General features: G+C 49.2%; 1 protein-coding gene and 1 long non-coding RNA gene across 5 annotated transcripts in view; one reads left to right on the top strand and one right to left on the bottom strand.

Annotated features, from left to right (window-relative positions):
- LOC310849765 overlaps window positions 1–13,846 on the top strand; it is a 320,102-nt gene that overhangs the window by 222,224 nt on the left and 84,032 nt on the right. The gene's annotated exons all lie outside the window — the stretch shown is intronic.
- RPH3A (rabphilin 3A) overlaps window positions 1–13,846 on the bottom strand; it is a 123,899-nt gene that overhangs the window by 94,333 nt on the left and 15,720 nt on the right. Inside the window, exon 1 of one of the 4 annotated variants that reach the window (XM_083750210.1) lies at window positions 1,639–1,736. The exons of the other annotated variants lie outside the window; for them this stretch is intronic. The gene's annotated coding sequence lies outside the window, so the exon portion shown is untranslated. Of the gene's footprint in view, window positions 1–1,638; window positions 1,737–13,846 lie in introns of those variants that run through there. 4 annotated transcript variants of the gene reach the window in all.

Below are 13,846 nucleotides of genomic sequence, written 5' to 3'. Positions count from 1 at the left end.
TTCCCAAAGTCCAAGGATGTGTTCATGGAGTCCTCCTAAATGTGGCCCTCAAGGCCTCTTTCTCTGGCCCCTGGGTCTCTCCCTGGGCCACGACCCTTCCGCAAACCACACCCCCTTCCCTGCCCCTGTCACAGGCTGCCCTCAAGTGTTTGTGCCTGGCTGGAAGGTGTCCCTGAACTGCTGTTTTGCCTCTCTCTTGCCCAGATGGAAGACACGAGAAATCCCGGGGGAAGCTTAGTGCACAAAGGGAAGAGTTGTACCTGATGCTCCACCGGGTCTTGTGTCTGGCCCCACCGACTGCAGGCGTTTGTCATTATTTTGCATTTACGTATTTATATCCTGCCTTTCTCCCAAGCCAGGATTCAAGGTGGCTTACAAAGTTTAAAAGTGTTATTGCAAAATATGCATTATTGTGTGTGTGTGTGTGTGTGTGTGTGTGTGTGTAATAAAAACACAATACAGTCGTACCTTGGATCCCAAACAACTTGGTACTCGTACGTTTTGGCTCCCGAACACTGCAAACCCGGAAGTGACTCTTCCAGTTTGTGAACGTTCTTTTGGAAGCCGAACGTCCGACAGGGCTTCCGCAGCTTCCAATTGGCTGCAGGAACTTGCTGCAGCCAATTGGAAGCCTCACTTTGGTTTCCAAACGTTTTGGAAGTCGAAGGGACTTCTGGATGGATTCCGTTCGACTTCCAAGGTACGACTAGAGTCAGCGCTTAAAGTGCAGTTTGCCCTGACAGCAGCCCAGTCGTCTGCACTGTCTGCTTCTCAGTTTCCAAAGGCCTGTAGGAGCACAAAAGGTCTCAGCCTTAGGCAGATGGATAACAAGGAGGGAGCCGGTCTGCCCTCTCCTGGGAGCGAATCCCAGATTTGGGAGCAGCCACAGAGAAGGCTCTCTCACGTGTCACCACCAGCCATGACTCTGATGTTGATGGGACAGAAGGAAGGTGCTCACCCGAGGATCTTAGCACCCAGGCAGGTTTGTAGAGTCATGCCTTGGGTTACAGATGCTTCAGTTGTGCGTTTTCGGGTTACAGACACGCCGAAACCGGGAAGTACCAGAATGGGTTGCTTCTGGGTTTTGGCGCTTGTACATGCGCAGAAACGCTAAATCACACTTTGCGCATGTGCAGAAGTGCCACATTGCAACCCGCTCGTGCACAGACGTGGCACTGCTGGTTGCAGCGCTGTGGATTGTGAACGTGCCTCCCGCAAGGATCACGTTCGCAACCCAAGCGCCCACTGTATAAGGAGATACCTGGTCCCCAGCCTGGCCAGCGTCCCTGGGAAAGTTCCCACATCAGGGAATGTGGCCCTTCGTCCAAAAGAGGCTCCCTGCCCTAGAGCCTGAGGGAGTGGGGTCCTTTCCCTCTTTCCTGGGAACCAACCACACCCTGGGCAAACCCCAGTTACACTGCAACAGCAGATCCCAAGAAGCTGAGGCACTTCACGCGATTCCTGAACGGCTGCCCAGCCTCCCTTCTGCTGCGGCAGAAGGCGTCTCGGAACTGCGCTCTGCTCACAGAAGGGAGACGCAAAATTAAACGAAAACAGCGCAGGAGCTTTTCAATTAAACACAGCCTCCCTTCCTCCTCCTTTCCCCCCCCCCCACCTCAAAGCTCATTCACAACTCACGTTCCATTCTTGAGAACGAGGAATCCAGTGTGTTCCCGTTCCAGTCCGTCGTTGCCGAGAGAGCGTAAGGGAGCCGCCTCTGCTGCAATGTGAATTTCCTCCTGCTTGGTGCAGACATCTGCAGGGTGGCGAGCAAATTCGCCAGGCGTGCCCACCCCCAGAAAGAAAGAAAAAAAACCCCTGCGATTGGCAACAGCTGCAGAGGAGAAGCAAAGCGCAGCTCCCCGGCAGGTAGATCGCAAGTCACTCAAGAAGAGAAGCTCCAACTCCTACCCCAGCCATCATTGCAGGCACTGGGAACATTGGGCATCACAGCCTTTTCCTGCAACCCCCTGCATAAAGGAGAGGTCTATCAATGGCTACTACTAGCCTCTGCCTTCCACAGTTGGATGCAACAGTGCTTCCAAGTTGCTTGAAGCCACAGGAAGGAAGAAGGCTCGTGTTCAAATCTTGCTTGCCAGTTTCCCACAGGCATCTAGGTGGCCGCTAGGATGCTGGACTAAATGGGCCACTGGCTGACCCATCAGGCTCTTCTTATGTTCTCCCTTATGCCTGGAATCGGGACGCGGGTGGCGCTGTGGGTTAAACCATAGAGCCTAGGGCTGGCCGATCAGAAGGTCAGCAGTTCGAATCCCCGCAACGGAGTGAGCTCCTGTTGCTCGGTCCCTGCTCCTGCCAACCTAGCAGTTCAAAAGCACATCCAAGTGCAAGTAGATAAATAGGTACCACTCCAGCGGGAAAGTAAATGGCGTTTCCGTGCGCTGCTCTGGTTCGCCAAAAGCAGCTTAATCCTGCTGGCCACATGACCCGGAAGCTGTACGCCGGCTCCCTCGGCCAATAAAGCGAGATGAGCGCCGCAACCCCAGAGTCGGCCACGACTGGACCTAATGGTCAGAGGCCCCTTTACCTTTACCTTATGCCTGGAATCCTACCCCAGAATACCTCTGCCCACTTCCACCCCATCCATTCCTATAAGCACCTCATTGTGGGCATCTGTCTGCCTCAAGAGACAATGGGGTGCTTCACTTCCAGGGGTGAAGTCAATCTACAGTGGTACCTCAGGTTAAGAACTTAATTCATTCTGGAGGTCCGTTCTTAACCTGAAACTGTTCTTAACCTGTTCTTAACTGTTCTTAACATTAGCTAATGCGGCCTCCCGCTGCTGCTGCTGCGCCGCCACCATGCAATTTCTGTTCTCATCCTGAAGCAAAGTTCTTAACCCAAAGTACTATTTCTGGGTTAGCGGAGTCTGTAACCTGAAGCGTCTGTAACCCGAAGTACCACTGTACTGCATTAGCAGCACCAAAATGGCAAGTTTGGACAGGGTGGGCAGCCCAGCCAGTAAAAGCTGCTCCTACCGTGTGGCTGCTATCGCATGCTGGCAGCTTCTAGCTGCCACAGAGGAGAGCTGAGAGCAAGCTGGGGACCAGAGATGGACAAAGTACCCCAGAAGGAGCATTACATGTCCCCTAGCAGAAGGTGAAAAAAGGTAAAGGACCCCTGGTTGGTTAAGCCCAGTCAAAGGCGACTATGGGTTTGCAGCACTCATCTCGCTTTCAGGCCGTGGGAGCCGGTGTTTGTCCACAGACAGCTTTCCGGGTCCTGTGGCCAGCAGGACTCAACCGCTTCTGGCGCAACGGGACACCGTGACGGAAACCAGAGCGCACAAAAACGTCGTTTACCTTCCCACTGCAGCGGTACCTGCTTTTCTACTTGCACTGGTGTGCTTTCAAAATGGTAGGTTGGCAAGAGCTGGGACAGAGCAACGGGAGTTCTGTCCGTCGTGGGGATTCAAACCGCCGACCTTCTGATCGGCAAGGCCAAGAGGCTCAGTGGTTTAGACCACAGAGCCACCCGCGTCCCGTGTCCCCCAGCAGAGGTACTACCCCATCCCTAGTACCTCATACGCCCTCTCTACAAGCACCAATCATTACCAAACTTCAGTCTACTAAAATCTTCCTAGCATCCTCTTATGAATGGGATTCCCTCTGCAGAACATCTCAGAGAAGAGTGGGGTCCTGGGCAGCCCCTCACAGTTCAGGTACCCTCCTCTCTAGTGAACAGAAGGAGGGAGACAAGCAAGCTCTCTCCTTGTTCTGTCGGCTTTCTTCTGCCTTTCTCTGGATGTGAACCCAAAGCTTTTCTCTCTCTCCCCATCCCTGCCACCCAAATTTGGGGCTTTCTGACACTTTATGCCAGGGATAGGCAAACTAAGGCCCAGGGGTCAGAGCCAGCCCAATCACCTTCTCAATCCGGCCCAAGGGCGGTCAGGGAATCAGTGTGTTTTTACATGAGTAGAATGTGTCTTTTTATTTAAAATGCATCTCTGGGTTATTTGTGGGGCCTGCCTGGTGTTTTTACATGTGTAGAATGTGTCCTTTCATTGAAAATGCATCCACTCACCCCAGCACCCAGGAAATTAAGCCTGAGAGACGCAGGACATTGACATTATCCGTGAGGCAACCTCTTTTCCTAAAGCAAACATCATCACAGAGGAGCCGTGAGCATTAATTACAGGGGAAACAGAGCAGCTCTCAAAGTACCTGTGTACACAGGTAGATAGGAAGGTAAACAAACAGATGTAGAAAGGAAGAGTTAGATCTAGAACAGGAGGGAGGGGGGCACTTTATCCAGGATAGCTAGGCTCTTTTACAATGGGGAGGGGTGTTCTCAGAATGTGCACCACGACAGCAGCACTGCAGCATTTCGGGGAATGCCCTCCTAACAATCTTGTCTAAGCTCTCCAGCGCACGGTTCCGGGAAAATGTGTCTCTGTGGACCTTGAGTCTTGCAGGGTGTTTTGGGCACCCACTGCACTGAAAAAGCAGTGGGTGCAGGGCAGCTGGGGGGGTGGGGCACGACTCACTAGGGATCAGCCTTAAGGTCTTCAAAATGTCCTAAGGCAGGAGGAGAAAGGAAGCAGTTTTAAAATAGCACTTTGCCCACCCTTCTCAGGGCCCCCAGCTGGGGAAACAATTAAAAATCATTTTTTTAAAGTGAGAGCTGGATCATAAAGAAGGCTGATCGCCAAAGAATAGATGCTTTTGAATTATGGTGCTGGAGGAGACTCTTGAGAGTCCCATGGACTGCAAGAAGATCAAACCTATCCATTCTGAAGGAAATCAGCCCTGAGTGCTCACTGGAAGGACAGATCGTGAAGCTGAGGCTCCAATACTTTGGCCACCTCATGAGAAGAGAAGACTCCCTGGAAAAGACCCTGATGCTGGGAAAGATGGAGGGCACAAGGAGAAGGGGACGACAGAGGACGAGATGGTTGGACAGTGTTCTCAAAGCTACCAGCATGAGTCTGTCCAAACTGCAGGAGGCAGTGGAAGACAGGAGTGCCTGGCGTGCTCTGGTCCATGGGGTCACGAAGAGATGGACACTACTAAACGATTAAACAACAACAAATACATCCAAATGGCAAGCAGTATAGTAAGCCTAAAAATCCATCACGGATGATGAGGCCATCACACACACCTTTCCAAAGCCAGGATGAAGACCTTATAAATCAGTTCCTCCTGCCCCTCCCCCAAACACACTAAAAAGAGAGAGAACTTCATAAGCAGCACTCTAGTAGACAGAGATAGTGATGTTATAAGATTAAAAGGTCTCAAATATATAAATTAAATGTTCATAAATTTACAAGGCAAACACATACCTAAGTATGTAAACCACTTGTCTGAAATAGTACAGGAGAACCATCCTGAAACCATTCTGGGTCTCCCAATTTTGCCATTTCGGCATAGTCCCTCATCTTCATCAGTTATTCTTCTCACAGAAATAAGGTGGGTCGTGAAAATGGACACCTCAGGTGTCAAGAGCCAGAGTGAAGAGATGTCTCTTCATCAACCTCTGAAAGCTGTGCACTGAAAGCACCAGGCACACCTCTGTGGGAAGCGAGTTTCAAGGCTCAGGGGCCACCGCAGGTTTCCAGGTGGGAGTTGGTCATAGTGAGGGTTTGTCAAACATGCCATCCTCTTAGCATGTTTCTCCTTTTCGTCCTGGGTTCAAGCATCTTCAATTGGAGTCCTCGCAGGCCAGTGTTACCCAGTTCTCAGGGTTTATACTACATTTTTTTTAGATTTGCCTTGAGAGAGTCTTTTGTTGACCACCAGCATTACACTTTCCCTTTTTAAGTTCAGAATGGAGCAGTTGCTTTGGAAGACGATAATCAGACATCTAAACAACATGACCAGTCCAACGAAGTTGAACAGTTTTGATGGCACATATATACAGTGGTATGGGACACGGGTGGCGCTGTGGGTTAAACCACAGAGCCTAGGAATTGCCGATCAGAAGGTTGGTGGTTCGAATCCCCGTGACGGGGTGAGCTCCTGTTGCTCAGTCCCTGCTCCTGCCAACCGAGCAGTTCAAAAGCACATCAAAGTGCAAGTAGATCAATAGGTACCGCTCTGGCGGGAAGGTAAACGGTGTTTCTGTGCGCTGCTCTGGTTTGCCAGAAGCGGCTTAGTCATGCTGGCCACATGACCTGGAAGCTGTACGCCGGCTCCCTTGGCCAATAAAGCGAGATGAGCGCCGCAACCCCAGAGTCGGCCACGACTGGACCTAATGTTCAGGGGTCCCTTTACCCTTTACCTTATATAAGTAGTACCTCTGGTTATGTACTTAATTCGTTCTGGAGGTCTGTTCTTAACCTGAAACTGTTCTTAACCTGAAGCAACACTTTAGCTAATGGGGCCTCCCACTGTCGCCACACCGCTGCCGTGCAATTTGTGTTCTCATCCTGAAGCAAAGTTCTTAACCCGAGATACTATATCTGGGTTAGCGGAGTCTGTAACCTGAAACATATGTAACCCGTGGTTCCACTGTACAATCCCAGCATAGGATGGAGGGGCTCACAGCAAGAACACCCCAACAGATCTTGCTTCTCCAATTGTGGCAGCTATGGATCCAGCACAGAGCAATCAGGTCTCTGCTGTCTCCAGCCTCCAGCCCACTCCCAACTCTGCTGTCTCACACACAACTTTGGCTATTGTGCTGCTACCTAGGAGCTAGAACAACTCCTTTGGTTATGCTAGTCATGGTGGCCAATGCCGTTATCAAAGGGGCTGGTTCGACAAGCTTGTTGTCTTTTGTTCTAACAGCCCTCCCCATACAGGATCCCAAAAAATGGAACGGACCTGAGGCATCATCCAGACTTGACTGCCCCCAAACTCACAACCTCTGGATCTTTTTTAAAAAGGGGTGGGAACTCTTACAGATCACTGCAGATGGTGACAGCAGCCACGAAATTAAAAGACGCCTGCTTCTTGGGAGAAAAGCAATGACAAACCTAGACAGCATCTTAAAAAGCAGAGACATCACCTTGCCAACAAAGGTCTGTATAGTTAAAGTTATGGTTTTCCCAGTAGTGATGTATGGAAGTGAGAGCTGGACCATAAAGAAGGCTGATCGCCAAAAAATTGATGCTTTTAAATTATGGTGTTGGAGGAGACTCTTGAGAGTCCCATGGACTGCAAGAAGAACAAACCGATCCATTCTTAAGGAAATCAGCCCTGAGTGCTCCCTGGAAGGACAGATCCTGAAGCTGAGGCTCCAATACTTTGGCCACCTCATGAGAAGAGAAGACTCCCTGGAGAAGACCCTGATGTTGGGAAAGATGGAGGGCACAAGGAGAAGGGGACGACGGAGGACGAGATGGTTGGATAGTGTTCTCGAAGCTACCAGCATGAGTGTGACCAAACTGTGGGAGGCAGTGGAAGACAGGAGTGCCGGGCGTGCTCTGGTCCATGGGGTCACGAAGAGTCGGACACGACCAAACAACTAAACAACAACAACTGATACATCAAGGATAGCTTACATAGAGACATGCCAGGCGCACACATAATCTCTCTCCAGCATTTATATTTATGCCACAGAACGCAAACAAAGTCCTTGGCATTAGCAATTGAACCAAATTATTTATCTGTTATCCTCTTAATAGCAGGTGCAGATTGTTCATCTCCTCGCTGGAGAATTATGTCCTTATTTTGTTATGATGATTAAACCAGGAAAAAAATCCCATTGTAGGGGAAATTCATCACAGAAGAGCCCCCCCCCCTTTTTTTTTCTCAGACGGCACGACAGCAGCAGAGTTCAGAAAGAGAGAAAATAAACATTCTGCTGCTCCATATGCTTTGGATTTCTGAAAATGGCAAAGCAAAGCAAGGAGAAAATTCATGCCTGTGGTACAACTAAAGGAATGCTACCTGTGCAAGCAGAACAGCCATAGCTCAGTGGCAGAGCTCCTGCTTGGATGAAGAAGGTCCCAAGTTCCAGTCTTGGTGTCTCCTGGTGGGGTTGGGAGAGACTCCCTGGCGGAAGCCCTGGAGACCCACTGCTGCCTGTCAGTGTAGACAGAAGGAGCTAGACCAGTGTTTCCCAAGCTTGGATCTCCAGCTGTTTTTGGACTACAACTCCCATCATCCCTAGCTAGCAATTCCCATTGTAGGGCCATAAGAAATGCCCCCCCCCAAGGCCTTTCTGAGAAAGGAGAGGTCCGTCAGGAGAACAAGGCTGGCATTGATGGAACAGGCTCAAATGTTTATTATTGAAGGTTGTAAAGAGATAAGCACATGGCCGTAGTGTTGGGGGGGGGCATGGCAGGGAGGAGGGATATTGCAGGAAGGAAGGAGGCCAAGACCTTACATGGTAATAGGAACTTACTATAACTTTCGATTTCCCAGAAATCAGGTGGTTTACAAGAAATCAGGTGGTATTGTATTCTGTAAATGTATAAAAAGCTGGCTCGCTCAGAATTCGGGGGGCAGACATCGGGCAAACGCTTGTCTGTACCATTTTTGTCATGACAAAATAAACGGTTCTGTTACTGCTGTCATTTTGACTCTTTGAAGCAACTCCCTGATTGCTCCGAGGATCCCAGGAAAAACAAAACAAAGGAAGGGTCCTTCACCATCATCAGAGGTCCTGCACCCTAGTAGAGCATTCTTTGCCAACCTGCTGCCCTTCTGATTTTTTTGGCCTACAACTCCCATCAGCCCCAGAATGACAGGGCAATGCCGGTTGGGGCTTATGGGTCTCCAGCAGAGAAGGGTCTTCTTCCCCCTGGTACCTTGATCCATGTGTGAAATGGGTTCTTGGCCTTAAAGGTAGGCTCCTTTTTTTGATCCACTCACACATCAGGAAGTCCTAGGTGTTCTTAGAGGAATGGGGCAAAACATGCCCCCTGAATTTCAGTGGATCCAGTGTGTGGTGCAAGGGGAAGCCCCCCCAAAAAACCCTCCACTCATTCCCAAACTGCAGCCTCTACAATTTGTCCCTCTATGTTCATCATCATCATCATCATTCCATAGCATGGCTGTTGAGGACGCAAGACAGAGCCTTCTCTGTGGCTGCTCCCATTCTGTGGAATTCCCTCCTAAGGCTGGCTCCCTCTTTGCTATCTTTTTGCTGGCAGGCTGGGAGCTTCCTTCTTCAGACAGGCCTTTGAGGGTCAGAAAATGCTAAGAAGTGGACCACAGCCAAGGTTCAAAGACTTTTCCCCTGGAAGCTGCCCATTAGATCATGGAGGCCACTGAGTTTTTACTTATTTATTTATCTTGCTAGTTCTAAATGCGTTCCGATGCATTTTCACTATTGTTTTTAACTTTTTTTTGCTTTGCATTTTACAACGACGCTTTTAAATGTTGGAAGCAGCTTTGAATCCCATCTAGGGACAAAGGTGGGATATAAATCTATAAAATAAATCACGTTCTCCTCCTTCCTCTCTCCGTTCCCGACAACAAGCTCTTAACAAGGGTAGAGGAGACCCATGAAAGATACCCAGTTCTTATATTAGTATTACCTCTTCTACTATTGCTACTATGATTAGCCCCAGTGCAATACGGTTCTTTGCACAGAAAAGCAAGCGAGAGGTCTCTGCCCAGAGGAGCTTAAAAGCTAAATCTCAATTAAGGAGGAGGAAATTTGAGGGGAAGGGAAACTGAGCCAATGTCACACAAAAGACCTCTTATATGCACTTATATGTCCCTTAGCTCTCAAGGCCTCCAGGCTTTTGGTATTTTTTGAGAGAGATGAAAGCACATAGCCCAAACCTTTCGGTGGATTAAAGTGCTCTGACACTTTAGCACGAAAAAAATACATGTTTAAAAGCGGAGCGGGGAGTTGCTTTCTGCATTTGGAACAGGATGGGGAAATGAATGGGAAAGTTTGGGGTGAATGCATGATGAACACCCCGTACGCAAATCAGGATAAATTCTCTTTGTTGTAACAGCCCTGCAAACAAATCCAAACAAACGCTGGAGAATCTATGCACTGAGTGAGCTTTCTGCAAGAAAATCAGGGTGAATGCTGAATAAACAGGTCACCTGCAGGGGCTCTTCATTTCAGCAGGGAAGCGGGCAGATCATCTCAGGAATTAAGCAGGACAAATGCCCCTTTACTGTTCCCCTGGTGTGGTTTTTGTTTAGTAAAAACTCCCTGGAACTTCTCACATCACAGCTGCTGACCATGTGTTGGGCAGGGGTGTTTAAATAGGATTCTTTAATGGTGCATTTTAATTATGGTGTATTTCAATAGTGTTGTGCAAGCGGTTTCTATATTTTGTAAACTACTTAGATGCCTATTTTGGCATTAAGCAGCAGTGCTTTTTTCTTTAAAAAGAAATGTTTTGGGGTACTCTCATTTTGATGCAAGAAAACCACCATTTTATAGTTCAAATCGGAGGAAATCAATACAGTAAATGGACAAAAGTACAAAGATTCACAATAGGTTTAGGGGTATGCGTACCCCCAGAAAAAGCACTTTTAAGCAGTATATTATTATTATTGTTCTTGTTATTAGCTAGATCAGGGGGCCATAAGCTTCTTTAGATGCTTCCAGGAAGCTCACAAAAACCAGGCATAGAAGCAACAGTCATCCCTCGTTTTGTCTCCAGCACTTTCGATTCGGTGGTTGTGGTTGTTGTTTAGTCGTTTAGTCGTGTCCGACTCTTCATGACCCCATGGACCAGAGCACGCCAGGCACTCCTGTCTTCCCCCGCAGTTTGGTCAAACTCATGTTCGTAGCTTCGAGAACACTGTCCAACCATCTCTTCCTCTGTCGTCCCCTTCTCCTTGTGCCCTCCATCTTTCCTAACATCAGGGTCTTTTCCAGGGAGCCTTCTCTTCTCATGAGGTGGCCAAAGTATTAGAGCCTCAGCTTCAAGATCTGTCCTTCCAGTGAGCACTCAGGGCTGATTTCCCTAAGAATGGAGAGGTTTGATCTTCTTGCAGTCCATGGGACTCTCAAGAGTCTCCTCCAGCCCCATAATTCAAAAGCATCAATTCTCAGTGATCAGCCTTCTTTATGGTCCAGCTCTCACTTCCATACATCACTACTGGGAAAACCATAGCTTTAACTATACGGACCTTTGTCGACATGGTGATGTCTCTGCTTTTTAGGATGTTGTCTAGGTTTGTCATTGCTTTCCTCCCAAGAAGCGGGCGTCTTTTAATTTTGTGGCTGCTGTCACCATCTGCAGTGATTCGGTGGTATACTGCCTCTAAACATGGAAGGTCCACCAACCTATCACAGCTAATAGAAGCAGTCAGACTCATCCATCACAAATTAGGTGACTTTATATGAGGGGTGGTCTACCAACACCTTGGGGGTGGTCTCAAGCTCCCTACCGCTGTTGTATGTTTCTGCCCACGTGAGGCAAATAGGAGGAAGGTCAGGAGAAACAGCACTCAGACCGGCTGACACCATCAGCAGCTCTCCTGGGTTTCGCCGGGGGTCTTTCCCAGCCTCTGAGCTACAGCACTGCCCCTAAAACTAACCCGATTCCATTCCTCCTGGTTCCACATAAGTTAGCAGTTTGTTGTTGTTGTTTAGTTGTTTAGTCGTGTCCGACTCTTTTTGACCCCCTGGACCAGAGCACGCCAGGCACTCCTGTCTTCCACTGCCTCCCGCAGTTTGGTCAAACTCATGCTGGTAGCTTCGAGAACACTGTCCAACCATCTCTTCCTCTGTCGTCCCCTTCTCCTTGTGCCCTCCATCTTTCCCAACATCAGGGTCTTTTCCAGGGAGTCTTCTCTTCTCATGAGGTGGCCAAAGTATTGGAGCCTCAGCTTCAGGATCTGTCCTTCCAGGGAGGACTCAGGGCTGATTTCCTTCAGAATGGATAGGTTTGATCTTCTTGCAGTCCATGGGACTCTCAAGAGTCTCCTCCAGCACCATAATTCAAAAGCATCAATTCTCAGAGATCAGCCTTCTTTATGGTCCAGCTCTCACTTCCATACATCACTACTGGAAGTTACCAGTTTAAACAGGGACATGGAAAGCTGCCTTCGACTGAGTCAGACCACTGAGTTCATTTAGGTCAGTGTTGTCTGCACTGGCCAGCAGCAGCTCTCCGGACTCTTGAACGGGAGTCAGGAGTTGAGAATGTGGCCTTCTGCATGCAGATCATATGCTCTGCAAGTAAGCTGTAGCCCTTCCTTCCGCAGCATTGTGGTCCCAATCCGAAATGCAGGAAGCTCAGTTGCAAACGGCGGCAGACCCGCCAAGTTTCCCTATTTTCCAGGGACAGCCCCAGATTTACAGAAGCCATCCCGGTTTCCGATTCGATCCCAGAATGTCCCACTTTAACTAAAAGGTAAAGGGGCCCCTGACCATTAGGTCTAGTCGTGGCCGACTGTGGGGTTGCAGCGCTCATCTCGCTTTATTGGCCAAGGAGCCGGTGTACAGCTTCCGGGTCATGTGGCCAGCATGACTAAGCCACTTCTGGCAAACCAGAGCAGCTCACGGAAAAACCGTTTACCTTCCCGCTGGAGTGGTACCTATTTATCTACTTGCACTTTGATGTGCTTTAAAACTGCTAGGTTGGCAGGAGCAGGGACCGAGCAATGGGAGCTCACCCCGTCGCGGGGATTCGAACCACCGACCTTCTGATCGGCAAGTCCTAGGCTCTGTGGTTTAACCCACAGCACCACTTAGGGTGTCCCTATTATCATCAGAAAAATGTTGGAGGGTATGGAACTATGTGTGACACACACACACCCCAGCCAAGGAGATAAGTACGGTAACTAGACAACCTTTAGAAGACATCTGAAGGCTGCCCTGTATGGGGAAGTTTTTTTTAATTGTTTTGTTATGTTTTTATATATGTTGAACACTGCCCAAAGCGGTTAGGGCAACCCAGTCAGAAGGGTTGAGAATAATAATAATACAGTGGTACCTCGGGTTACATATGCTTCAGGTTACATACGCTTCAGGTTTCAGACTCCGCTAACCCAGATATATTACCTCAGGTTAAGAACTTTGCTTCAGGATGAGAACAGAAATCGTGCTGCGGCAGCGGGAGGCCCCATTAGCTAAAGTGGTGCTTCAGGTTAGGAACATTTTCAGGTTAAGAACAGACCTCCAGAACGAATTAAGTTCTTAACCTGAGGTACCACTGTAACGACATTCCTATATTCATCAGAGAAATGTTGGCAGGTATGCAGTGGTGACACCAGAAAAACATTTGGAGGGGGGCACAGAAGGGATAAGTATGTAGGCAAGTTGTGTTCCACATGTGAATATAGGTCTCTGAAGTGTCCATTAATGACAGGTGTCCATCAATGGAGGCGAGGGGGGGTGAGCACCTTTGGGGGGGACACCTTGCCCCCCTCCTCTAGTGCCACCCATGGGCACAAATCTCCAATCATGTGGCCTGGCCTGCAGTCCACCTTGCAGCCTCAGAGAGAAGGCAGAATTCGAACCCAAGACTTCCCGGTCTAGCGCAGGGCCCCTCATTCCAGGCCTGAGCTTCGTCTCTTAATAACTGCACAGTCCTGGAGTTATATAAACCCTCGTGATACGCTGCGCTTTCCGAAACACAGCATTGACCTGGCGGGGGGGGGGTCTGGAGGAAACCCAAAAGCTGCCACATTGGATCTCTTTTATCTTTTACCCCCGTCGCCGTTCCGAAGGGCCCACCGCCCTCTCCATCCCAAAAGAGCTTCGGTGGCAGCCTCACCATGGCAACCACATCCACTCCCACCCCATATCCGCCCCCCCCCCCCCCGCAAGCCAGTGAACCACTAAATGCCAGAGAAAGCCAGGCGGAGAGATGGAGAGCTGTAAAAATAACCCACGACGACGACAAGGGCTTAGAAGAAATTTGATGCGCTGCAAATCTCTGTTGAAAATCCAAAAGCGGGGCACTGAATACCTGCTGGGCTGAATTTTAAAATCCATCACAGGCAGTTAAAAGGGGAGG

This window comes from Podarcis gaigeae, assembly GCF_964106915.1.
Source record: "Podarcis gaigeae genome assembly, chromosome: 8".
Lineage (NCBI taxonomy): Eukaryota > Metazoa > Chordata > Lepidosauria > Squamata > Lacertidae > Podarcis > Podarcis gaigeae.
The sequence above is the reverse complement of the archived record's forward strand: the minus strand, read 5'-3'. Positions and strand labels throughout refer to the sequence as shown.